This window comes from Urocampus carinirostris, chromosome 6, assembly GCF_059441175.1.
Source record: "Urocampus carinirostris isolate Australia breed hairy pipefish chromosome 6, RoL_Ucar_1.0, whole genome shotgun sequence".
NCBI lineage: Eukaryota > Metazoa > Chordata > Actinopteri > Syngnathiformes > Syngnathidae > Urocampus > Urocampus carinirostris.
This window is the reverse complement of record NC_142354.1, coordinates 1979965-2007469: the sequence shown is the minus strand read 5'-3', so window position 1 is coordinate 2007469 and position 27505 is coordinate 1979965. Positions and strand designations below refer to the sequence as shown.

General features: G+C 38.9%; 1 protein-coding gene across 1 annotated transcript in view; it reads left to right on the top strand.

The window, feature by feature from the left end:
- Positions 1 to 27505, top strand: part of ccndbp1 (cyclin D-type binding-protein 1) — a 121455-nt gene that overhangs the window by 42403 nt on the left and 51547 nt on the right. The window contains exon 2 of the mRNA XM_088337441.1: positions 23602 to 23809. The gene's annotated coding sequence lies outside the window, so the exon portion shown is untranslated. The remainder of the gene's footprint in view (positions 1 to 23601; positions 23810 to 27505) is intronic.

Here is a 27505-nt window from a genome sequence, read left to right as displayed (position 1 = left end):
AGCGGTGCAGCTGATGAGATGAGAGATGAGAAGTTATTTGTAAAAAAAAAAAATAAGTTTATAAAGATCAGTACTTTTATTCACGAGGCCACTTTTCGGGGTGCTCTAGCACCCACAGATTCAACCCTAACACCCCCCAAAATTGTAGCATTTTTAAAACTCTCTTTTCAAAATAAAGGACATGGTAGGCTCTAATGTAATAAAACATTCTAGTTATAATATAAAAAAGTAAAACAAAACAATAACATGAACAAGGCAGCGTAGTAAATACCCCACTGCCTTGAAATACTTAAGTCCATTTGATTACGCTAGTGTCAGTTGCGCCATAGCGGCGGAGTGTGTGGAGCGTCTGTTGTATTACAGTGAGAGTATTTTATTATGGAAACCCGAGAGTGCCATAACTCAGTTAAAAAAGAAACATTCAACTAACAAAAAATACCTTGAAACAAACATTCAATTAATAAAACCAACCTTAAAAAACATTCATTTGATTAAATAAAGTTTTTTTTATATAAGAAAGCATTTAGCAAATTATTCTTATTAAAATGTTGTGATAATTGAATTTTAAATGTTATATCACTTTAAGTGAAATAAAAAAAAAAAATGTTTTTAACAAGCCCCCTCAAAGCTCTGAATCGAAAATCACCCCTGCCTTTTATTGTTAAAGCCCTAGTATGTGATATTGGACCACTATATTGCACTGTTGTCAAATACGGACACAAAAAAGTGCCAGAGCAATTGGCAAGATGCCAGACAAACATGGCGGCAACTTGAGTAGGAATTCCATTATGATTTCTTATAAAATATTGGTATGATAGTTCTGTCATGATTACTGATGTGACTCAGCTGTGCTCGCTCATTTGGCGCCCAATGCCAACTCTCTGTCTGTAATTGAACCCAGTCCTGTCTGTCCCCTGTGGTCAGTCCGTCTGCGAACCTCTGTTGATACACGGCAAGCCTCTCTTGACCCTGACTCCCGCCTGTCCCGTTTTTGAACCCGTTTTTCCACCTGCCCGTTCCTGATCTCCCGGTTTGTCTCCGGCTACGACCTGTTTTGATCCCGACCACGTCTGCTCTCCCGTCCCGGCTTACGACCCGTTTTTGATCCCGACTACGTCTGCTCTCCCGTCCCGGCTTACGACCCGTTCCCAACCCTGACCACGTTTTTGCTCTCCTGTCCTGGCTAGCGATCTGTTTTCCACTCCCTGACACCGCCATCGCTCGCTACGAAAGATCCACTTCCGTATTCGGATCGCAATCCGATTGCGAGAGCGTCTTTCTTCCCTGCTCCCAGCGAGCACTGGATCGTGGGCATACCCCTTTCTCATTCTATTCAATAAAACTTGTAAATGAAATGAAATGAAATGATCTGCATTCATATAGCGCTTTTCAAGTCAAGACTTCCCAAAGCGCTTTACCGTGTGCTTCCATTTCCCAACAGCGGCCGTGCCGCCATGTAAGGCGCTAACCTGCTTATTATCTGCTTCGCTTATCATCAGTAGGGTCGCGGGGGTGCCGGAGCCCATCCCAGCTATCTTCGGGCAGTGGGCAGGGGACACCCTGAACTGGTTGCCATCCAGATGCAGGGCACACAGAGACGGACAACTCACAGTGTCTTACCCAAGGACACTTCGACATGTAACACGGAAGAGCCGGGATTCGAACTGTGATCTCTTGATCCCAAGACGAGCGCTCTACCTCCTGAGCCACTGCTGAAACGTTACGCGATTGGGTCTACCCTTTGTGCTGGTTGTGACAAGTTCATGTATTTTTGTTTAGTGTTCAAAAGACTTTTTTTATTTTTTGACTGAATGAAAGTTTTTTGTACCACTAAGGGACACTTAATATTACACACTGTCCCTTTAAAAATGCTCGAGCCTGTGAACTGTTTTTTTCCATTGGTTTCAATGTATAACAGAGTATTTAATAAATAAAGGTTTCTACTTTACTTTACTATCGTGAGATCTTTTTGAAATGTACTCCCTGCAAAAAACTAACCTAATAAATTGCTGTCCTGGCAATACTTTTCCTATCATAATAATAATAATGATAATGATAATAATGCGGTACTGTAGTGCTGTCACAGCAAAATTATTGCCTGCATGTAATCATAGCAAGTGTCTGAAACAAATGAAAATTAGAGCTTAAAATGATCAGCTGCTTGTCTGCCTCTCATGATTGGGTGTGTGTTTGTGTGTTTTTGTGTATATACCTTATTAGAATACCAGCCAGAAGGAAGCAGACTACATGCTCAGTGTGTGTGTCTGTGTGCGTACACAGACACACACACTAACACACAGAAACACCCCGTCATACTTGCCCTGTCTGACTTTACTTCCTTTCACATTAAAATGACTTGGTCAAGTGTGCATGTATGTGAGTGTGACTGATCGAGAAAGACAAAAAGTAGAAAAAGTGCATATAATCATTGAAGAAGAAATCTCTTCTTGGCAGTATAAACCTTAAAGGTGTTCACAAATTACTAAACGTACAAAATATGAGGAAATAGTACTCGTTTTTTTTACATAAAATCCATATTTACCGGATTTTCCACACTATAAGTCACAGTTTTTTTTCATAGTTTGGCAAGGAGTGCTAGTTATACTCTGTGTTCAATTTAAATGTCAAATTATTAACACATAATTTGTTATGGTTTTGGGATGGACCAAAACGCAGGAAGCGGGAAAAGGCAAGGTGCTCAAAAACAGATGGCATTTAGTAACAAATCATCAACAAGCGTAACTAAGGTTCAAAAGAAAAAATAAAACTGTCAGTACCAAAAACAAAAACAAACCTCACAAATCAGGAAGACACTGAAAAGATGATGATGATGTTGATGGTGAAAATGAAAATGACCCGACAACATTTGAGGTCAAAATATCATTTTAAAGGGTGCAGAATAATTGGGCACATGTATGTCCCCAGTTCAAACCCCGGGTGTGGCAATGTGGTGGTAACAGGAGGTAAAATACCCTAACATTATAACCAGAATATCATTTCAAATATTATCTTCACTCTAAACTGCAACAGGGCGCTCTAGGCATTTGTTGCTAATTTCAACTCATGCCGAAAAATGTCCTCCTGCGCGGATATACGTATATATGTTTGTTTGTTTGTTTGTTTGTTTGTCTGTCCACCCAAGAAAAGGGAAAGGAGTTTAGATATGACCAATATCTTTTTCAGTCAGGTAGTTTACGCTTGATGTGATAAATACCCCCAAAAAAGCTGACTTAGCACTTATGGTTTTGTTGGCTAAGCATTTTTCCCAGAAAGGCATTCCACTCTCTCAGGACAGATTGATATTTAATTTTAACAACATATTTTACAGGCCAGTTACCCTAGATGTGATATATACACAAAAAAAAAGAAAAAAAGCTAAGGGCGTTTTTTGTTTTGCTGACTCAGTAGCTTTCCCAGAAAACGTAATACTCTGGCCAGATTCAACATTTTTCACATGCTGTCAGGTAGGTCACTCTAAAAGTGAAAATTCCTGTAAAAAAAGAAAAAAAACAACTGACTTAGCACTTTTGGTTTTGCTGACTCAGCTGTTTTACAGAAAGACATCGGCCGTTTAAGGCCAGGACAACATACAATTTCAACACAATGTCTTGCAGACAGATAAAATGGTTGACCTATATGTGAAAATAATGCCCCCAAAAGTCGACTTAACACTTTTGGTTTTGCTGACTGCAATTTTTTCCAAAAAGACATTGTACTCTTTCAGGCTACAACAACATTAAGAATCAACACCATCTTTTACAGGCAATCAGAAAGGTTGCACCAGACGTGAAAACTGCCCTCAAAAAGCTGACTTTGCTCTGTTTGTTTTGCTGACTCAACAGCATTCTCAGAAAGACATTCTACTTTTTTTAGGCCAGAACAAGTTTGGCCAGGATCACAATATTTGACAAGCAATCAGATAGGTCGCTCTTTAGGTGAATGACTCTGCCAAAATGGGAAGCGCCACCTAAAAATGGTTTTGCGTCTCGATGTGGGAGATGATCTAAAGGCGCACAACCATTTTAGTTAATCATTTGACGGGCGTTCATTTATAAAGTAGGTCGATGCAATGCTCCTTTTGAATAACATATCGATGGATCAATGATCCTCCACAATGGACCCATATGAATCTCATTGTAAGAATGTGGATACCATTTAAAAAACTGAAACTGAAATTGAAAATTAATGGAGGGCTTGACTTGCTGTTAACTCACTTATTATCACAAATTCTATTGTGAGAGGCAGAAAGCCAAATTAGAATCCTTTGTCCTACTATCTCCCTCTGCTATGAGGCAAGAGGATTGCGTTCCCCTGCGTCAGCACACGCTCAGAACAGTAATACATTACATACTAATTATATGAATAATATTCATAATATAATGTAAACATTCAGCCATTTGGAAGATGAAAATCCGAAAATTGTAAGGTTAAATGCGAAAGAACACTTAACATATGCACCGCTTATCTTCAGTAGGGTCGCCGGGCTACTGGAGCCCAGTCATCTTTGGGCAGTGGGCAGGGGACACCATGAACTGGTTGCCAGCCAGTCGCAGGGCGCATAGAGACAGACAACTCAATCGCTCATTCATACAATATGGACCGGCCAATTAACCTGACATGCATGTTGTTGGCAATGTAGGAGAAAACCAGAGTGCCTGGAGGAAACTCACACAGGCACAGGGAGCAATGTTCCCTCTAATTTTCCACGGGTCTGAGCGTTCACACAAAGTCGGTGAGCAACGCTTGAAACAACAGTGAGCCACCATAATCCCAAGTGTGGCAAGATAATTAATTATCAAACATGTCCAAAACTTGACATCAAGTTACATTTTGCTGAGTTTCCGGCAATGCAAAATTATTTTTCTCTTTTGAATGAATTGACTCATGTACTATGGCAAAGGTTGTACGGCTTACAAATGTCGTTTGTTCTTACAATTCTATCACAAGATATCCATTTCTTTTTATTTTATGATATATTTTGTCGCATAATATTAACATTTTTGGGGGCTTATTTTGTCGGTTGTAAGATACAGAACTTTACTTAATCACATTTTTTAGTGGAAGTACAATGTTGGCAACAAGATTCACTTGATATAATTGGAAATTATTTGAACGCAACACAAACTTTTTATTCTTTTTTCTGTGGGTTTTTTTTCCTACTTTTTTTTCTAATTTCGTTAAAAAAAATCTCATTGTGTTTATTTTTTCCGAGCTGTTACTTTTTTCTTTTTGTTCTCTATTTACTTTTTTCCTACATTTCTTTCTTTTCTTTTTTTCTGGCTTTTTTCTAAATGTTTCCTTCTCAGCTTTTCACTACTTTTTCATTTTGGTATTTTTGTCTTTTTTGTTCTATTCCCCCCTTCCTTTAAGTCATTTTGTGCATAATTGTACTTAATATTTGGTTATGTTGGGATTAAAGAAGCAAAAACAACATGAAGAGCTGTATAGGACCCAAAGAGCCGGTTCCTTTTTAGTGAGCCGAGCCGAAGAAACCGGTTCTCGACATACTCTACTAACTTTACTCAACTTCGTTCGACTTCAAAATACCGCATTTAGGACACAACGTCAGGGGAACCCGTGTATTTTTACCTTCATGCACTGTAACTTTGAATTAAGTTGCTTCTTAATAAGTAATTTTGAGCCCTCATTTTTGTGCGCTGGCTAGATTTTCTTGTGCGCTGACAATGTGCGAGCAGTGCGCAATTGCGCATGCGCGCAGCTTAGAGGGAACACTGATGGAGAGAACATGCAAACTCCACACAGGGAGGCTGGACTTGAACCCTGAACCTCTGCACCGTGGGGCTGCACGCTAACAACCCAGCCGCCCAGCGTCATTGTATAGGTTGTTTTTTAACATTTATCTACTGGTGGGTACATAAAAGTCACAATGCTGATGAGAATTGTAGTTGCTATCTATTCTTCAGACAGATTGGTGGGTATATTCTATAGCGATTAAATGTGACTATCTATGATTGAAACATAAGTTTAAAATGTAGTACGGTTTTAAGTACTCATTAGTGTCTTTCTCAACAACATTTATTAAAATTATAAGTATTTCTTATTATATTGTGTCATGTTCAAAACGATGTTCAGATAAATAAAGATACTTTTGAGTTACAATCAAACTCATTTATTAAAGAAAAGCAAGCACATTGAAACAAGGCAAAATTGTGTTCTTGGATAGCGATAAAATAATCCCACAGACTGAAGCGTGAGCCTCCTTTTCATACTTTTTCATAGATTTCGAATTGGAGGATAGAGTAAAACACGGGCACATAAGTACATTATGATTAGTTTAGGCAGGAATCACATATTCAAATGCAATGTATAATGTTGGTCGCTAGATGATGTGAGAGCATAGTGAATGATACATCACAGCAGTTTATTTTTTGCACATAGATAGGAGTCTTGGGGAAGTTCAATCGGCCTTGGGAAAGTTATGCTCCTGTCCTTGGGTTGCACGGTTTTGCCGAAAGGAGTTCAGCACCTGTTTGATAATAGATTTGGAACTTCCAGAGCTGTAGAAACAAAGGTCCTTTGGCCTGGGAATCCCACGCTCCCGACCCTTGAGGCGTTCGCTCCGGAAGACAATTCAAACGCAACTGCACAATTATTGAGTAACTCTAAATGTATTAAAGTATTGTAATATAGTATAAAAGGTACACTTAGACTATAATTTCCCTTACATATAGGATTTAACATTGATACTTGTTCAAAGACTACTTATAATATCTCCAGGTATTTGAATTTTACAAGTGGTTATATTCGATATGTTTTAGAAGCATATATGCTTGTAATATCTAGTCTACTAAGTGATTTTATTTCAGTTCAAAAAATGTACAATATTCTAGAATAACCATGAATTGTTTGCTATATGCGCTGCCAACCAATTTAAAATGATAAAAAATAGTGTATGTACGAGAAATTTCTTCTTACTATTGTTCTTAGTAGAAGTAGTATTTAGAGGTTATTAAAACATAGTGCTGTTTTTTTTTACACGCTCTAAATCTCCGTGTGTGAATGCACGCATGAGAACATCACAGTTACTAGTACAGCTACTTTTCTTTTTCTTTTTTTCTTTTTTAACACATCTTTCATTCTGCTCAAGTATGCGGACATGCTACAGTTTGAAAAGTATGCCAGCTAAAATATACTTTTTTTAGTGTTTCTTGATGATTTTATTTTATAATAAATATGTTGTGGAAATGCTCCCCGTGCTTGCGTTGGTTTCCTCCGGCACTCCGGTTTCGTCCCACATTACTAAGAACATGCATGTCAGGTTAATTTGCGGGTCCATATTGTCCCTAGGTGTGAATGAGCGAGCGAGTTGTTCGTCTCTGTGTGCCCTGCGACTGGATGGCAACCAGTTCAGGGTGTCCCCTGCCCACTGCCCGAAGATAGCTGGGATGGGCTCCGGCACCCCCGCGACCCTACTGATGATAAGCGAAGCAGATAATGAATGAATAAATGAATGTTGTAGAAATGACTCGAGGTTCTTATAGAATGTCAAATGTTTGGGTATTGTATATTGAGAGTAATTACAACTTTTGATTGCCCACTTTCCACTTTATTTTTAAACGTTATACTTGATAAATATTGTTGGGGGTATAGTTTTTATATTAATTTGCTTTAATGGGATTAAAATCTAACAATTTGTTACACGATAATGTATTGGGATTACATTGTTTATGAGGGGTAAGAGTTTGAAAGTGAAGGAATAATTGAGAGTGTAGGGTAAGAAGATGCAAAAAGGGTTCCATCCGTTATCTGCACCGCTTATCCTCATTAGGGTTGCTGGGGTGCCGGAGCCCATCCCAGTTATCTTCGGACAGCGGGCAGGAGACACCCTGTACAACGCTAAAGAATCTTTTATATTAAAGCTCACTATGTAATCTGTGTTCAGTGTTCAGATACTTTTTGATGAATCCACGGAACAAATTGTATATACGCCAAAACACCGGAAGAGACCTTAAAGTTATTCGATTGGGTGAGTGGGAGGGATGGGTGGAGCTATGCAAAAAGTGCAAGCACTCGTTCCCATCTCTCGCCCTACGCCGTCTGCGCACATCAGGCTCCCCGTTTGCAGAATGTTGTGACGTTTTACAAAATAAATGCTTGCATCTGGTTTTGAAAACAATGTGTATGAAACAAAAGGGTCAAAATGAGTTTAACCGATCTTGAGTAATTGCAAGAAAGAGACTACCGGTAGTTTAAAGTGGTATGTTTGTGTAACCGCGGTGTACGTTTCCCAACAAAGATCCACATTCACGCTGGCCTTGATGATGAGGTTTTTATTATTACAGTTTCTGCAAATGGACCACTGTGCTGCCCGCTGACGTCCCGGCCAACTCAGGTAACTTGCCCCAAATAACGTACTCGGTCCGTGGATTCAGCGTCACGCAACTCTTGATTTTTACTGTCCCTACCTTGTCTGGAATGCAATCACCTCTCCATCTCTCTGTGTTAGAAAGCATTGACAGGAATTGACTGTGGTTATTGGACAGACCGTTGTCAGGAGTGGAAACTAATCTCCAATAACCGTCAGTGCTTTTCAATTGAGTCAAAATATGTTTGATGGCATTGCTGCCAAGGATCATCTGTTCTGTCTGGCCTGGCACAACCATTACTGGCATTATCATTTGGCATCCGTAAACTGTGACGTGAATGTCGTACATGTCTCTGGGAGAAACTTGTGACCACCGCAGCCTACAATGACATAGTTATCGGCCGTGTAACTCATCATATCAGGGAATTGCTGCAGCAGGGACTTAGCAGTGTCCTCACTTACTGTGCAAGCCATCGACCCGCTGTCTAAAAGCGCTCTGAAAGTGGGGCCATCTTGCACAAGTACAGGTGTGTAAAACAGTTCGTCAGTCTCCGCTATTCTCTGAAACCCCTGAAAGATAAGCTTCTTCGATGGAGGTATCGTGTTGCTATACAACTCATAAATTGATTTATTATCTTGCATGTCAGGCATCACATTAGTGGTGGGAGGTATACTCAGTTGATCTGCACTGTTCTCCCCTAAGCGCAGATCCGTCAGTTTCCCTGAGGCAGTGGGACAACTTTCGTCACTGGACAATCACGTTGAGAATGCCCTGGGGCATGGCAGTGAAAGCAAAGGTTTTTGTCTCGGCAATGAGAGAGAGCACTGTGTTCGACTTCTTAGCAAATGATACATGGCTTGACAGTGAAACCATTAATTCTGTCTCCAGGTCGCCTGGTTGGAACTCGCCTTCTCTCTTGAAACTGGTTTGAGGTAACACGTATCAGAACTTTCTCCAACATACTAATAACGTCAGTTAGAGGGACATACTGTGGGCTCGAAGTCTGAGGTGGCTCGTGCATGAGGGTTGGACCATGGTTCACCTCAGCTTTGTGTACGGCAATTCGCGCTCTATTTGCAGGTTGTTGTAGAGAAGCTGCTTTGTAGCTCTTCTCAGCGTGGTATTCATTCAGCACCTCTAGTGCTTCATATGCTGACCACTTATCGATGGTTTTAGATCTGTAAGTGAGTGCAAGTTCTTTGCAAGGGCAGTTCCTAATAAACATGCGAGTAACCTCAATTTCAGGGTTGTCAAATGTTTTGCCCTGCTGACTCAAGCAGTCAGAGGCAAGGTCAGCTGCTCTGTTTAGTCTCAGCCAGTAGTCATAGGGGTCTTCCTGGTCTTTGGGCAAGGTTGAATAAAAGTCAGCTAAAGGGACAGCAGAGTACTTGGTACAACTAAAGTGTTTCCTGAGAAGACTAAAAATCATGTCAGGGCGGGTATAGACGTCTATATTACTGTTTCTAATGCCAAACCTAACTACATCTTTAGCTTTTCCTCTCAAATGCATAAGGATTTCCTCTGCTTGCTCTTCAAGTCTCACATTACTCTTTTTAATAAATGTCCTCATTAGATCTTCCCACTCATGTACTTTTATTGAGTCTGAGCCATCCCCAATAAATGACGGCGGTTCCTAAACCTTTCTCTGCGTAACCACCTGAACCTGTGATCCATCTGACACATGACTAGGCTGACTCAATCTGTTTGCTACATCTTGTGTGTCAGCAGCGTTAGGAGCTACTATATTGTGTGACTGTATATTTGAGAAAATGCTATCAGCCAATTTATGTCCTATCTCCTGAATAATATTTGTCATGTGATCGGCTAAACCCTCAGAAATTTCACTCGTGGAATTTGGCGTAGATGTGGGTCTGACCTGAGGTGAAGGTAGGCTAGCATGTTGGTCAGCTGCATTATAGGTGTTGACACTAGAAACTGCCTCGACTCTATATGTAGCACCACCTGGGGTAGAACTATCAACAGAGGGGATGGGGATAAACATGCCCCTGCCCCTGCCAAAGTGAATAGGTTTGTCAAATTGTGGAGCTAACACATTGCTCTGATTAAACATGTTTCAAAGATTAACAGAAAAAAATGTAAATAAGTCAAAATCACAAAATAAATCAGCAGCCTGCGTATCACTGTGACACTGCACTGTAATGAGCTAAACAATATGGCTCATGTAACTAAAATTTCAAATACTGTGAGCTGATGTGGCAGGTAGGACAGTCCTCGGTTCGGCGAGTTTGATAGAAGTCACGGGTCACGGCACCAATGTAACCGCGGTGTACGTGTCCCATCAAAGATCCACATTCACGCTGGATTGGATGATGAGGTTTTTATTATTACAGTTTCTGCAAATGGATGAGTCACAACATTAGCTTTTCTGTTGGCTTTGATCTCTTTGATCTCATTGCAGTTCTCTCTGGTAAGACTGCCAACAAAGCATATCAAAGAGCTTTCTTTTCATTTTACAGAAAATACATATTAGAATATCATACATTTTTACATCTTTACATTTTAACAAGATACTTTTAACAAGAGATCGTGTAGTGGATTTTTAACGTTTACAATGGATTCAACATATTTTTCTTTCGTCTGAATTTTAACCAACATCATCCTTTTTTAATGTATATGAAAAAATAGAAATAAAAACAATAATGAGTATAAAAACGGGTACAAGTTACCTGCAAATGGATGAGTCACAACATTAGCTTTTCTGTTGGCTTTTATCTTTTTGATCTCTACAAGGGGAATTCATAATTTAGTAAAACAGAAACAAAACGAAAATAAACCTAAACAGCTTGACAATATCAATCACATTACTGTGCATGTTGAGAGATTTGTCAGCTGGGGTTATAATGTTTAAAATTAACTTCTTTTGTGGAGCACCAAAAGATGTGTCTTACCATTGCAGTTCTCTCTGGTAAGACAAACCCCGCCTCCCGGTCACATGTCAGAAGCCAAAACCAAACCCCACCCCATACCAGCAGATGGCACTGTTGGACTCATTATTGCAGGACATTTACCAAAAACTATACACATATTTCAGCAGGAATTTCAATAAAACAAAAGTTATTATTACACCCGTTACATGTGTTGATTTTGGGACACAGGCTCTGGCATTATTCTCTTTTCATAATTTTTATCAAATCATCAAAAATAAATGTGCTGAAGACTAAGCTTTTGTATGGGGCGCTGGTTTAGCAATTTAGTAAATTTGTGTCATAATACATGGTGTGGCTCTTTCCCAAAATAAAATTAACATATTTTGCTTTTATGGCTCTTTGAGTCAAAAAGGTTCCGACCCCTGCTATATACTATATATACTATACCCTTTTCGCTGTGCTGAAAACATTAAAAAAAATACTACAAAGAACTACACAGTGTCCGGCTGCGATCAGAGCAAATGATCAAATCAGAGTCATAAAAGCAAAGAAAAGGGAATGATTAGAATTCTTATGTCTGAAAAATACACGTTTTATGTATATTTCCAGGTTTTGTAGCATTTTAATATTTCTACTTTTGACAGGAGATATATTAAGGAGAGCAAAATCTTTTGGGATATTTAAGTTTTTTTGATGTCTACATTGATATAGGAGCAAAGGAATTCGAATGTTATTTTAATGTTTAGTTGTTTAAGTTAAGTTCTAAGTTGTTTAATTTAACAAGCTATTTTTGTTTAGAGCAAAATAATAAATACTGTATAAGTGATTTAAGGTTTAAATTTAATATTCTTGTCTGTTGTTATTCATATTTATGTTCCAAAAACCTTAAGTTTAAGTGTGTTCAATAAATGTTTATCCTGGTTGGCCCGCGACCTTAAGTGTGTTTTGAATTTTGGCCCCGCGTGCAATTGAGTTTGACATCCCTACCTTAGACAAACAAGCCATTCCAAAAGAGTTAATACACACAATTTTCTCCACTTGAGTTAATTGGAAAACTACTGTTTACAAGAAGGATTTTATTTACACGAGGGTGATTCATGGTTTGAAACAGCTGCTTCTAGATAATAAATGCCGGATAAAACACGGTCACGTAATTCAGATCAATTTAAAATGTATATATTTTTGTTAAATATGCTATATAGAAAATTAGTACATCAAGAGTTTCTTTAAATAATAGATGCTATAGTAGGCTATATAATTGTCACCTAAAATGTCTTTGTTTCTCTCTTTTTTAAAATTATTATCTATTATTTACTTCGATGAAACCGTTTATATTCTCTTGATCCTTTAATGAAGGTGGTTTACTATGGGATGCCATGTAGTTTCAAGGGTTACGTTACTGTATATATTTATATTTTGATCATAACAAAAATGTAGTTTTTACGATGAATGTCAATGCAGTTTTTGTATTATTCGTTTAGCCAGAGAAGCCTAATACAGTTTAAAATGTTTTAATGCTCACTGCTTTATTTTTTACAACGCTAGTGAGAATTTTAGCTGCTATCTATTTCACAGATAGATTAAAGGTTTTATTTTATAAATTTGTTGTTTTTACATAGAATGTGGCTGTCTATGATTGAAACTTGGGTTAAAAATATAGTACGATTTTAGATATACAGTTCATGAAAATGTTTTATTGCTAATTGTCTTGATTTGAAAATTGCCCTCACCTGCCCTCACTCGTTCAGCCCAGCTGCCACTCGTTCCCTATTTAGTTCTTCTATTTAAACACGTCATTCTCGTTCGCTCCTCCTACCCAGCGAGCACCGGATTGCTGTTGTTTTTTTCCCCTTTCCTGAATTCCTCGATTCCCCAATAAACCATTGTGTGAAACGTTACGCATTTGGGTCCATAGCCTGTTCTGGTTAGGGTTAGGGTTAGGGTTAACTGCCTTATTTTTTTTTTAGACTATGATTTATAAAGGCAATGCTAATGAGAATTGTACTGTAGCTGCTATCGATTTCACAGATATATTTTTGGGCTTATTTTTAAAAAGATAAAAATGTAGTTTATACATAGAATGTGGCTGTAAATATAGGTTTAAATCACAGTATGATTATAAATATTTAAATGTTGTTGTTTTTTAACTACATTTATTAAAATTACATGTATATTTTTATAATATAGGATTTAACATTTCTATTTATTCAAAGGCTATTCGTCATATCTGGAGGTATTTTAATTTGACCAAGGTTTATAACCTATATGTAGTTTACCAGAAACATTTTAGGTAGAAAACAGTTTTATTCTGAAAAAGACATAAACAAAACATTTAAGTAGTAGTTTTTCCTGTTGTTTTTTTTTTTTTGAGTACTTACTAGGTTCTATTGGTTTGAAACTGGGTATGGTGCTTTGCTTCGACTTTTTATCCCTGTCGCAAACGGAGCCAAATGAGTAAGGATCGGATGTAACTGAAATTGTTTCCATAGGGATGATTATTTTACTCCCATGTCCACATTATTTAGGTTATATGCCTGTAGGTAGAAACCAATGTACTGCAATAATTGTGATTTAGACATATAAATAAATATATATATATATATATATATATATATATATATATATATATATATATATATATATAAATATAATGAATACAAATATAAATACCTCCATAGAGGTATAAAATAAATATGAGCTATGCAATTATTTAGAACATTAATCAACCACTAATATATAGATAAAATAACATTAAATAACGGACTGCCAAAAAACATGGCATTGGCAACAACTTCAAGCATTTTTAAGCACTTCACCCAAAGCATTTTTCGAACTTTGAAATTAAAAGATCAAAATTCAAGCATTTTCAAGAATTTTAAGCACCCGCACAAACCCTGCCTAATTTTTAGAATAATGAATTCAATGCCTTTTAAGACTTTTCAAGGATCCACAGGAATGTTTGTTATCATTCAAATCTACAGAAATCCAGCGATCTAACAATACATTTGTCTGGGAATGTTTTGTTTTGTTTTATACATATTAAATTTCCCTCGGCTACGACGCCACTGGCCTACGGACAGTGTTGGGAATAACGCTGTTATAAATGAAGCCGCTGCGAAACAGGGTAATCTGACTACTTTTTCTAATTACTTTTTCCGCCGTTACGTCGAAACCGCTACTGACAGTCAAAAGCAGTGTGTTACTTTGGCTGCAGAATGCCAACGCCACCGTGTCCCCCTTGGCACACCTGACGTTGTTTTTGCGGTTTTCCACTCTCCTCCAAGTTGTTTACATCACATCCTTTCGGATCATGTCACCTTTCAAAATAGTGAACAACACCATACAGTAGTTAGATTTATTAATGAGCTGAAACAAAAGGTCAATAATTTATTAATATAATATAATATAAATATATTTCCATGCTGAAAGGTGAGGGTGTGACTGTACATCACTGAAACTACAGTATATATTTTGTGCCTGTTGGGGCAAAACCCAAATACGTATGCAGATCGTATGCAGATGGTATGCAGGAGCTGTAATCCCTACAGACGGGCATACCACCTTCATTTGCATATGTGACACAATGCTATTGTCATGTCTAAGTGGCAAGCGTCTAGACAGACAGACAAAAAAACAGCTGAGACTTCCACTTACAGGAGGATTTTTTTTTATCGCTGTTGTATTTTAAAGGACAGAGATGTGTTCCGGATGCCTATGGCGTCACTGATGAATGTATTCACAATAAAGAGCTGCACGATTTTGCAGAAAATAGAAACCTACGTGTGATTTATCAGACCAGTATTGTAAATACAATGTAATCTCACCTCAACTCACCTCATTAGCTACACCGCTTATCCTCAGTAGGGTCGCGGGGGTGCTGGAGCCCATCCCAGCAATCATCGGGCAGTGGGCAGGGGACACCCTGAACTGGTTGCCAGCCAATGCACTTTTCTATTTTAAAAGAAAAGTGCATTTTCTGTGCTATTTTGTCTTTTAGTCAGTACTTTACCCTTGGATGCCTGACCTACCAGTACATACACGAATCTATCAGTGGGGTCGAAAATTAGTGGGGAAAAAAATAAAAATACTAATTGCATCATGTTTTATGAGGAACACCTGGAATATGAAAGTATTATAACTTTTTTTATTTAAAAGATTTTCAAGAATAACAACCCATGGGGTCATTTTTTGACCCCACTTATGCATCCAAAGGTTAATATGAGTGACATATTTTAAACCGTCAGACTGTTGAAAAGCAAAGACGTGTATATATGATGTCACGAGGTCCTTTTGGAGTTTCCAAATGGCCACTTTTGGAAACGCCTAACATACCCTTAGAAAATGTGTAAAATGGCAGTGTCTGAAACTCGTGACAAAAAGTTATCAGACACCAGAGCAGACAACTCTGAAAAGTTACCTGCCCAGCCATAAAGTTGCCTGCCCCCTTTTTCCCAACTTGAAACACAATAAGACGACTAATCGCAAAAAAAAAACCAACTGTTGCAAAGTATTAAGGATTGATAATCAGAATATATAACAGAACAACACTTTAAAATGAATTCATTGCATGTATATGACATCGTTGTTTTCCTTCTGCTATCAGTATCTACCTGTATTAACTCATCTTCATTCATGCAATGTCTGCGTTGCGTCGTCTGCTACAAGCCACGTGAACTCTTCTTTCCACGATGCTTTTAATGTACATTTACGTTTTGTAGCGTCATAAATGTTGCTTCTGGGGCTGAGGTTTTTCGCTTGATTCCTAACGACTTATCCATTTTTCTTGTGTTCTCTGTGCGTCTACTTTGGAAAATGATATGCAAATGCGAGACCTTATAATGCTCGGGAAAGGCCGGAAGCACGAAGTCATTCGATGCCGGCTTCTGATCGGCTGCCGAGTATGCAAATTGCTTAACGAACCGAAATTCCGAAATTTCCAAACCGAAGAAATATTTCAAAATCGGAATAAAGCAAACGTTTGATTTGAAAAAAAATGTTTTGCTTTTTTTTTTTTCTTGAAAAAGTTGTCGTCCACCCGGGCGGAGACGTTTTGTAAGTTGTACGCCTGACGTAAAAGATGCACGTCCAGGCAGATGTTTTTTCAGACACTGTGTAATTTTTCAGATTGTGATAAACTTCGATATGGGACCAGGTAAGGCTTTATTGTCCCAGCTGCTTTCCAGCTAAGAAGCCCATGCTACACTCATCTGCAAAGCATGTGATTGCAAAAAAACACAGGCGTGGGTCCAAGGTTGTGGGTTGAAATAAACTTACAGTTGTGAAGTCATAGTATTGGTTATAGCTAGATTTAGAGGTTGGGTTCGGGTTTGTTTGATTTAAAGTTAGTGTTTTTATTAGTTGCCATTTTTCCTGAATTTAGGGTTTTTGGAGTGACTTCTTTTTAATGACAACAGTTACCATAAGTTATTACTCATAGCTCAACTAATAAGATTATGGACTAGCTCAGTGTTTGTTTGTTTTAAAATTTGGGTTAGGGTTTTTACTAGTTAGTAGGAAGATTTGATGATAATCGGGGCGCGCATGGACGCAGCGGCTCACAGCTCTTCAGCTCATTTTCTGTTTATTACAGTTCTCTTGTCTATTTTGCTTTCTTTTATGGACACATGCGTGGCCAATAATACCTATAGTCGGGAGGAACTTTAATAAATCTATAATCTTATTTTTTTATAAATTTGGGTCTGCATCTAAATTTCGACTGTTGGGGCACTTTTTATACCACCTTTGATATCCAGCAAGAAATACAAAGGGTAGCGGGATCTCCGTGGGTGGCTAACCCACTTACGAAACGGCGGAGACGGCATACTGATCGCCAACAAAAGCGGGGCTGTGGCTCGGGCAATGGTGCTAAGCTAAGGGAGCTACGTCGGCGAAACGACAGAGGACATAACAGAAATGTGCCTAATTCCACCAATATTTCTTCATCGATCTTACCTGTCAACCTACGCCTGAGACTCAACACGGCCGAACGGCGACATTTTGTAGCGATTTCTACAAAGACTACAGTTAAGTTAAAAGATTCAGCAAAGCTAAAATTTGGCCTTTTAAATATTAGATCGCTTGCTCTTAAAGCTCTACTTGTTGATGATCTTATTCGTGATCACAAACTTAACCTGATAGGTCTGTGTTAAATTTTTTTGAGACCGGATGAGTTCTTACCGTTAAATGACGCTTCTCCTCAAGACTACATGAACTGTCATGTAGCATGCTCTTTGAAGAAGGGTGGCGGTGTTGTGCTGATTTCTGAAAAAATACTCAAACTCACTCCCCGTACCTCTGATATTTATATGGCGTTTGAGGCTCTTGTCATGCGATCATCTTTAATGTTGTCACGACCCGAACGTAATCAATTGCATAACGTTTAACCACAAGTTTTATTGAAAGAAAGAAGAAGGGCAGCGCCCATGATCCGGTGTTCGCTGGACGCAGGAAGCACTCTTGCACTCGGATTGTGTGTCAGGGACGTAAAAACAGGTCAGTAGCCGGGACAGGGGGAGCAAAAACGTGATCGGGGTCGGAAACGAGTCGTAAGGTAGGACGTGAGAGTAGACGTAGTCGGAGATCAAAAATGGGTCGTAAGCCGGGAAAGGGGAGCAGACATGGTCGGGATCAAAACAGGGTCGTAAGCCGGGACGTGGGAGAAGACATGGTTGGGATCAAAACAGGTCATAGCCCGAGGCAAACTGGAGCAAAAACGTGACAGGCGGGAAGAGATTTCTAAAGACAATGTAAATACGTCACATATTGAAGGTCTGAAAATTATAGCTGCGTGACATGGTGGCTCTCCGGGGATTTTTCTCATGATTTATTGATCTGATAATCTTACGACGTTCGCGGCTTCAGAGCTTCGCGGTCTGTGATGGTTAAAAAAAAAAAAAAATCACCCCCATGCCGCGCAACGGAGCGAGTTCGGCGGACGCGGCGTCACACGGCGCAACGCGAGAAAAGGCGGCGGACGTGATCGGGCTACCCCTGTAACTGGGGGAAGCCCGCTCGTCCGACGACCCCAGTAGCGCGGCGCGACGACAGGCGGCCGTCCGCGCGCAGCGGGCGAAAGGTGGCAAATGTGCGCGGGACCCCCGTAACTGTGTCGTGCGTATCGCGCCCGAAAGTACCCGCGGCGCGGGTTAGGGGCTCGCTCGCGGGAGCGACCGAACGGCACCCGTGGTGCGGCGCAAGTATAAACCCTGTCGTGAATTTGTCTCCGATCGTCCCGGGTGGACATAAAATCGTCCAGCTATACGACTCTTAGCGGTGGATCACTCAGCTCGTGCATCGATGAAGAACGCAGCTAGCTGCGAGAACTAATGTATTTGCAGCTGCGATTGGCTGGCAACCATTTCAGAGTGTCCCCTGCCCACTGCCCGGAGATGGCTGGGATGGGCTCCAGCCCCCCGCGACCCTAATAAGGATAAGCAGTGCAGATAATGAGATGAAATGAGATTTTTTTATTTTTTTTTTAAGGTGCGCCGCTACTTCCCGGATTTTCACTTATCGCGGGTGGTTTTGGTCCCCATTTACCGCTTTAACCGAGGTCTCACTGTACTTGCCTGTTTGACCCGCTTCCGGGTTCGCTGATTAAAGGTCTTTTTTGGGTCCTTGGACCTTCAGTTCTAAATATTAGAAACATATCACTCTCCTTATGTGTAGTTCCAAGGGCTTTTAAGTCTGCTGCAATAAACCTACACTGAAACGACCCAACCTTGATCCAGAAAGCTTATGTAATTATAGACCTGTGTCAAACCTACCATTTTTTATAAAGTACTTGTGTCACGACCAGAACGGAAGTAGGACCCAGATGTGTAACGTTAATCACAAGTTTATTAAGATATAGAGGAAAGGCGGCGCCCGTGATCCGGTGCTCGCTGGACGCGGGAAGCAATCCGGTCACAGAATGGTAATGTGTTCCAAATGCGGAAGTGGTTCTTCCGGAGCGGGAGATCGTAGTGTAGGAGACGGAAAAAATGAGTCGTTAGCCGTGATGGGAGATCAAAACGTGGTCATGGTCAAAAAACGAGTCGTCAGCCAGGACGGGAGATCAAAACGTGGTCGGAGTCAAAAAACGAGTCGTTAGCCGGGAAGGGAGATCATAACGTGGTCGGATTTAAAAAACGGGTCATAGCCAGAGACAAATGGGGAAATCAGAAACGGGACAGATGGGAGTCAGAGTCAAAAAATGCTTGCCTTGTGAAAACAGAGGTTCGCTGACTGACTGACAGCCGGCGAGTGAAGACTGAGCTTAAGTAGGACGGAGAACCAATCAGGTAGCCAGCAGCAGCTGGCGCCAAACGAGCGGCCACAGGTGAAAGTTATCAGTCATCATAACAACTTGAATAAGTTGTGGCACAGCATTTGAATGACTATCCAAGAACAATCTTTTTTAATCTATGCAATCAGGATTCAGGCTAACCACTCTTCTGAGAGTCCTGATTAAGATAACCAATGATCTTCTACTAGCAATTGACTTCGCTTCATCACTCTTGCTGCTGCTGGACCTTAGTGCTGCCTTTGATACTGTGGATCATAATATCTTACTAGACCGGTTGGAAAAACGGATTGGTCTGTCAGGAACCGTCCTCTTATGGTTCAGATCCTACCTCTCAGATAGGACGCACTGTGTTCAATATAGTGAAATGACATCTGAGCCCTTTGTGTTACCTTGCTTCCCCATATCTTTCAGATTTAATTTCCCCTTATGTTCCGGACCAGAGCCTTCACTCTGAAAATGCTGGTCTACTAGTGATCCCAAGAGCCAAGAAGAGATCAAGCAGGTTCGAGAGTGTTCTCCATTCAGGCCCCCGTGCTATGGAATGCTCTTCCCCCTGAGATTCGATCTACAACCTCAGTGGAAGTGTTTAAATCTAAGCTTAAAACATACTTCTATTCTAAAGCATATGAATAATCTATATTTTATGGTGACAATATTTGTGTATGATTTGTTATCGCAACATCCATTGCAGCCTGGTCATCGTGGAAGGGGGATTACCTCATGCGCAGTCCCTTCTCAAGGTTTCCTTATTTACCTCATGTTGAGGTTTTTGAGTTTTTCCTTGCCCTCATGTAGGTTTTAGATCAGGGGATGGTGTAATAATAGTCTGTGGTTTGCAATATAATGTGGTCTGTGCAGCCCTTTGAGACACTTTGTGATTAAGGGCTATACAAATAAACATGACTTGACTTAACTAGTTAGCATTTTCCTTAATTTAGGGAAGATTGACTTCTTAAACACAAAGTTAGGGTTGGGGTTGGGGTGCAGTGTCGTGGGTGGCAGTAAACTTAGTTGTGAAGTCATAATATTGGTTAGAGCTAGATTTAGTGGTTAGGTTAGGGTTTGCTCAGCGTTTGTCTGATTTAAAGTTGGGGTTAGAGTATTTTTAATTAGGATTTTTACTTAATTTAGGTTTTTTTTATAACTTTTTATTTCTCACACACATTTTGACAGAGGTTTGATTCCTCCATCATACATCACCACAAACACAAAATAAATACACTTGACATACCCATAAATAACAGAAGAAACAACAACAACAAAAATGTTAATACAATAAATAAAATAAAAAGTGAGGTATTGAGACATCAGGTAAAAATTGTGTGATAAGCTTCCATCTTTTATTGAATTGATCAAGTTTCAGTTGAAGTCTTGCAGTGATTTTTTCCATAATATACATTTGCTTTAATTTGTCTCTCCATTGTTTTATGTCAGGAGGTTGTGGTTTCAGCCAGGACACTGTGATCATTTTCTTTGCGACCAGAAGCATAACCTTTAGTATGTATATTTATGTTGACCAGTCAATAATTCATCTGGCAAAATTCCTAATACGTAGGTCACTGGGTCCAACCGTAACTCCCAACCAATAATTAATTTTATTTCTCTCTGAGTACTTCTCCAGAAATTTAATATTACAATTCCAGAAAATATTTAAACCCTTTATTTGTCCATTTGAAATGAAATCTTTCAATCACATCTGTTGGACATTTTCCTGAAACCATCATTGCAACTGATTTGCTCTCATTATTTAAATATCCAGCTACTTCTCCATATATTTTAAGGTTCTCCTGCAGTGGTGGTATTGATAAGAGGGCTAAGTGTCCCGGCTCCTAGGCTTTGTAGCGTACTATGAACTGACCGATAACGGATAATGGATAATGAATAACGAAGATCGAACAATAACCCTTAAACCCCCCCCCCCCCCCCCCTCTTTCAGCATTACCAACAAGTCATGGCGAAGGTGATGAAAACAAGATTGTGAAAGGGAAAGTTCTACATTCTCAGAGTTTGCCAAGTTTACAACCATGGATCATTGTTGACAAGTCATCATCGATTCTGTGTGCCCATTGCAACTGTGTTGCAGGTTTAGGGGAATGTTGTTCTCATGTTGCTTCCCTTTTGTTCTATGTTGAAGTTAAAAATCTTATGTTATAAACAATTTGACATACTTTAAGTGTGCTTATACATACTCATGGGTCACAGATGGTTGGAATATTATTTTACATTTTTTAAACAATTTTACAACAACAGTAGATCAACATCTAGATCTTTTAAGAATGTTTTTTCAGAAATGTTGCTCAAGAAGCAACACCTACAGTATTTAACCTAGCCATACTTGAATGGTGTCGACAGATGTACATGAAATACACATGTCCCATAACCTTTTTAAAATTTATTTCTACATCATAAATAATTCAATTTACCTGTCAGAAAGTGGTCAGAACAAACACGAACACAGTCAAGCTTTGGCAAATTCGACCGGTTGATAGCTGCCAGCCACATTCGTCTTCGCCGTTCACTTTTCTCCTGAGCTTCAATCCCCTGATTGTAAACACACTTCGGAAGTTTAAAGAAGCCCTTCCCACCCTTTTCACCTCGGCTACAACAGCCAACAATAACGCACGTATACGGCATTACAATGTAGAATCTAACTGGTTCGCTGAACAATAACAATGAAGTGAAAAGCTTTGTGGACTTCCAAAATGGCCGCCAGCAGTGCATTGTGGGTAATCTTAGGACCTCGAAGCACTCTATTGTCTAAAATGGAACCTGGGTCAGGAAAATTTTGTATTTCGGGCTTTGCCTGAGTTTGGGTTATTACTACTCCGGTTGAAGCAAACATATAGTTGTGAAATCTTATTTTTTGTTGGAGGTAGGTTTAGTGGTTTGGTTGGAGCTCAGGTTAGGGTTCTCAGTTTTTGTGTTTTTTGAAATTGCGGTTAGGGGTTTTACTAGTTAGCATTTTTCCTTAATTTAGGGTTTTAAGATTGAGTTGACTTCTTAAACACATTACTAAAACAGCAAGCAGTGGTAGCTCAACTGGTAAGAAATTGACATAGGCAGGGTTGTGAGTTCAAACCGTGGTTATGTCTTGGATTTGTTACAGTTATGATGCCTAAGGAACGGTACAGGCCTATGATTTTGGTTGGAGCTCTGGTCAGGGAGGGTTAAGGGTTAGATGGGCGTTCGGGTTATCATCAAGGTTTGGTTTGAGCTAAGGTTTTGGTTAGAGTTTTGGCTGGAGTTGTGGTTCGGGCTTGGGCTGAAGTATGAGTTTGGGTTTTGGTTGGGGCTAGAGTTAGGGTTTTGTTGGAGTTAGGGTTTTCCAGCAAGCAGGGTTAAGGTTAGGGTTAGAGTTTGAGTTAGGGTTAGGGTTGCAATGTCGTGGGTTCACGTAAACTTACAGTTGTGAGGTCCTAATATTGCTTAGGGCTAAAGTTTGTGGTTCGGTCCGGGATTGCTCATTGTTTGTTTGATTTAAAGTTGGGGTTAGGGTTTTTATTCGTAGTCATTTTCCTGAATTTAGGGTTTTTGGCTTGACTTCTTTTCAATGACAACAGATTTAATATGTAATTAGTTGTAGCTCAACTGATAAGTTGATGCATGTGTTCATAAAATGTTGTGAGTAAAATCCCCAGCAATATCACTGAATTGAGCAAGGCCTATGGTCTTAATTGGGGGTTGGGTTAGGATGTTTTTTTTTTTATTTAGGGCTTTGTCTGAGTTAGGGTTATTGTTAGAATTATATTTATCCTACAGTTGACATTTAATATGTTATATGTGTTCTCAGCCATTTTGAAGAGTTCTCAGCCTGTAAGCTGCCCTTCAAGGCCATGAGTTGTTTTTGATGTACAGCCTGTCTTTTGTCTCACATACCAATGGATACACCCTGACCTGCGCATGCCCATAACTCAAGTTATTTTTCTCCAAGAACCTGAATATTAGAAGGGAGGGTTCGGAGACGTCTTCAGAGCCAGAGAGCAGAGCAAGCAAGCGAGGAGGAGATTCGTAACAGCTTGATCTCCGGGGCTCTCATAATGATGATTAATAAAGTAACTAATTCTAAATAACCGATTCTCTATGTCTTCTTTTATTTCAGAGTGTTTTATTAAAAATGTTGGGGACTTGAACCTAACATTTAATTGGTCCTTCGAAACCGGATTCCGAGATACCAGATGATTCAAGGACACGAGAGGAAAATCCAGGAAAGACAGTGGCCACAGCATAAAGACCCTTTTTCCGGGACTGGACCTTCCCTCGCGGGCTGGGATCTGACGGTTGACGGAAAGCCAAGGACTTAGAGAATCGTGAGTAAAATTTATTCATAACATTGTGTGCATGTAGATAACCGGTAATGGAAAATCTACGGGGGGTAGATTCTTAACAGAGACAAAGATTAAGAATCCTCCGTTGAAAAGGAAAATCTACGGGGGGTAGATTCTTAACAGAGACAAAGATTAAGAATCCTCCATTGAAAAGGAAAATCTACGGGGGGTAGATTCTTAACAGAAAAACCCTGACAATTCTAGACTCTATCAGGTAAATAGTTTCCAGACAGTTAAAATTCCGCGGGAGGCGTGGACTCCCCTAACCCAGAGCTTTAAAGTTAGTTAAATTTCACAAGGATGTGCGGAGTCCTCTGTCAACTGAAAATAAGTGGAAAGAGAAAAAAAAAAAAAAAAAAAAGAACAAGCGATGTAAGAGCGTGATCACGATAAAAAACAAGACGTCTGTGAGATTAAGAAAGAGCGAATGAAATATAAAGTTGTCTCTGGGCAATTGTATTTTATATAAAAAAATAATAATAATAATAATAAATACTCGATGAACTCCAATGTGAAGACTGGAGAGTCATTTATAGGGAAGATCCAACCGCAATCGAGCCTTACGTTACTGGATAAGAGTGAGAAATTTAGGAAAAATATAAATGAGCTATTTTAGATGCGTTAAATCAAAATAATGCCAGAATAATACAGAAAAAGATAAAATATTCCTGTTTTCAGTTCAAAAAATTGGTAAAAAAGGACTGGGAAGACTAGGAAAAATCTAATTGAGTGAATTGGAATACATTAATTTGAGATAAGGGCATTTTTATACCAAAAAATATTGAAAAAATTGTTTATAAATACTTTTTTTTCAATGAAAATGGAAAAAATTGATTGAGTGGAATTCAAATGAGTAAGATAACTCATAGATCAATACATGCCATTTTCACATTAAATAGGTGAAGCTAAAAGAGTAGATTTAATTGGTTTGAAGGAAAAAACAAAAAAGAAAGAGAAACATAAAGGGGAAAGTTAATTAAATATAAAGAGATAATTTGTTGAAAATTAAGTGAGACTAACCTTAATACAATAGATTGGGACAAATAACCTTACTTTTTCAACATTGAACTGTTTTAAATATAGAGTAAGTAAATGGGTAGAGTGGAGCACATTATAGAGTGCTTTTGAAGATCTTCATCGACTTGAAAGGTGTTGTATAGATGCAAACCATTTGCGATTTATGGCATTACCTTTGTGGAAACGCCGTGGTGTATCATAAAAAGGAGAGTTTTCAGAACATAACGAGAAACTGATTGATCCTGAGTAGGTAGGATCATAGGAATTTAAAAATAGCAGATTATTATCTTGAGACAGATCATGAGAATTTAAAAATATATCTGTATGGATAAAAAATAATGTCTACATGGCCATTTAACTAAAAAAAAAAAAGAAATTGGAGAATGACGGACGTATGGTCTGAGATAATTGGTCATTGTGCAAAATTGGAGGCGCAGTTAATTCACGGGATCAAGAGTGAGTAAATCAAGAAGGAAAAGGAAGGTACATTTTTGGCAGATGATGAAGGAGGATCATAGGTCATAGCACGGCCTTGGCAGTGATTAATTAAAAGGGATGACGTGATAAAAGAAGAAGAAAAAGGGAGTATTTTTCTGGGTTGAATAATGGTTTTAGATGTAGAAGGGGAGGATTCACACGTGACACCTTGGGTCATGAAGTTGATCGAGCAGGCTGTGAATAATAAAAAAAAAAAAGAGGTGAAAATGAGGGCGCAGGAAGTAAGTGGACACTAAATTAAGGAGAAGATAAGGTTATAGTTATAATTGATACAATATTTACACAAAAATATTTGCATGTAAGATGTTACATACAGTTGAGATTTGTGTAATATGCATTTGTTGAAAAATAGTCACCGTAGTAAAAAAAAGTTGTCAGCATTGTGCAAAACATGTGACAGTAATTTTATAGATAAGCTATAAAAATAAAAGAATCATATAAAGGATGAAAATCTATTTGTAGGCAAATGAACATAGACTTAACATATTGTTTTGCTTTAGAACAAGAAATGAGAGAAATGCAAAGTATTACAATAATATAAACTCGACTACAAAAATACTGTAGTGATACAAAAACTACACTATTTTGTTGCCATAATGGGAAATATAGACTACAGAAATATTGTTAGGGAACTATCGTGAAAACACTACAAAGGAACTAAGGTAAAGTTTGATTTTACAGCAAAAGTGTTGCTCTAATGATGTTTTTTGAGTTTTAGAATTTTGGTTCTTGTCTCATTTGGACTCAACAACCCGCTGAGGAGAAAATGGGAGGAAGAACGATCAGGGAAAGGTAGCACTAATAACGATGATGAAGATATTACATGAGATGAAAGATGGTAAGTGAAAAACCAATTTTTATGATATTAAAGGAATATATCAACAATAAGGGCGTTACAGGTGAGATGCAGAAAAGTTTTGTGTTCATATTCGGTCGGTATGAACCAAAACCTTGATAGGTAAATCTCATCAGCTACACCGCTTGTCCTCAGTGGGGTAGCAGCAATCATCGAGCAGCGATTGGAGGACACCCTGAACTGGTTGCAAGCCAATTGCAGGGCACACAAAGATAGACAATTCACTAGCTCATTCACACATAGGGACAATTTGGACCAACCAGTCCACCTGAAATGCATGTTTTTGAAAGAGGTAAGTAAACCGGATAGCCGGAGGAAACTAACGTGAACAATGAGAGCATGCAGGCTTCGCACAGGAGCCAGTGGCTGGTTGTGAACACACACACCTGTTCCCAGGTCCTTAGTAATGCCGCACACGTGCTGGCCACTGCGCCACCGTGCTGCACACACATATATGATATATATATATGAAACAATTTTAAAACTGAACTATCAATAATGATAATATGAATTTTGAATTCCGTGTACTAGCTTGCTAAAAGATTTATAGATCTTGGCAGAGATCTAAGAACCCCTGAAATTTAGTGATACAAAGATCGAAGTTATGAATCGGTGACAAATATAGTAGATATCTGCGTATTCATTCAGTTTTGATCATCGAATTATTAATTTATTTTCTGCATTTGTTGATGGTAATTGCGAATAACAGGCTTTTCTTTTTCCATTTTTCTACTTACTGTACTTTTCCTTAACATCTTAGTACAACAGAATTCGTGATATCAATCATCAAAGCAAATGAGCCGTTTAAAAGCAAGCTTTCTTTGATGAATTGAACAAGGAAAAAAGCCGTTCGTCTAATAAAAAGACTGACCTTCGCTCGACAAGAATTACCAACAACAATGACGTAATCTCGAAGCGACGAGATCTCATTAGTGAAGATCGGCGTGCAGGAAAATAAAAACTCATACAGCAAAACCAAAATAACGATAAGGCTTGTAATGCGTTAAATCTTTGTCAAAGAGTAAACTCAATGATAATGGCAATTTAAAGGAAAAAAAAAGTTGCGTCCCCAGCATAAATAATGCGTCTTGGACAGGTAAGTGGGAAAATGAAAACACTGAGTGTATAATACAAGATAATTATACAGAATAGTTTAAAAAGAAAGAATATTCAGGGATCAGAATTTTCCGCGGATCCGCGGATTTCCGCTGTTTTTGAACCCCAAAGGCATTCCGACTTTTTCACTTTTTCTCTTGCGTAGCAAACAAATTCAAAATCCGACTGTCTCACTCTTTCCTTTATTGCTC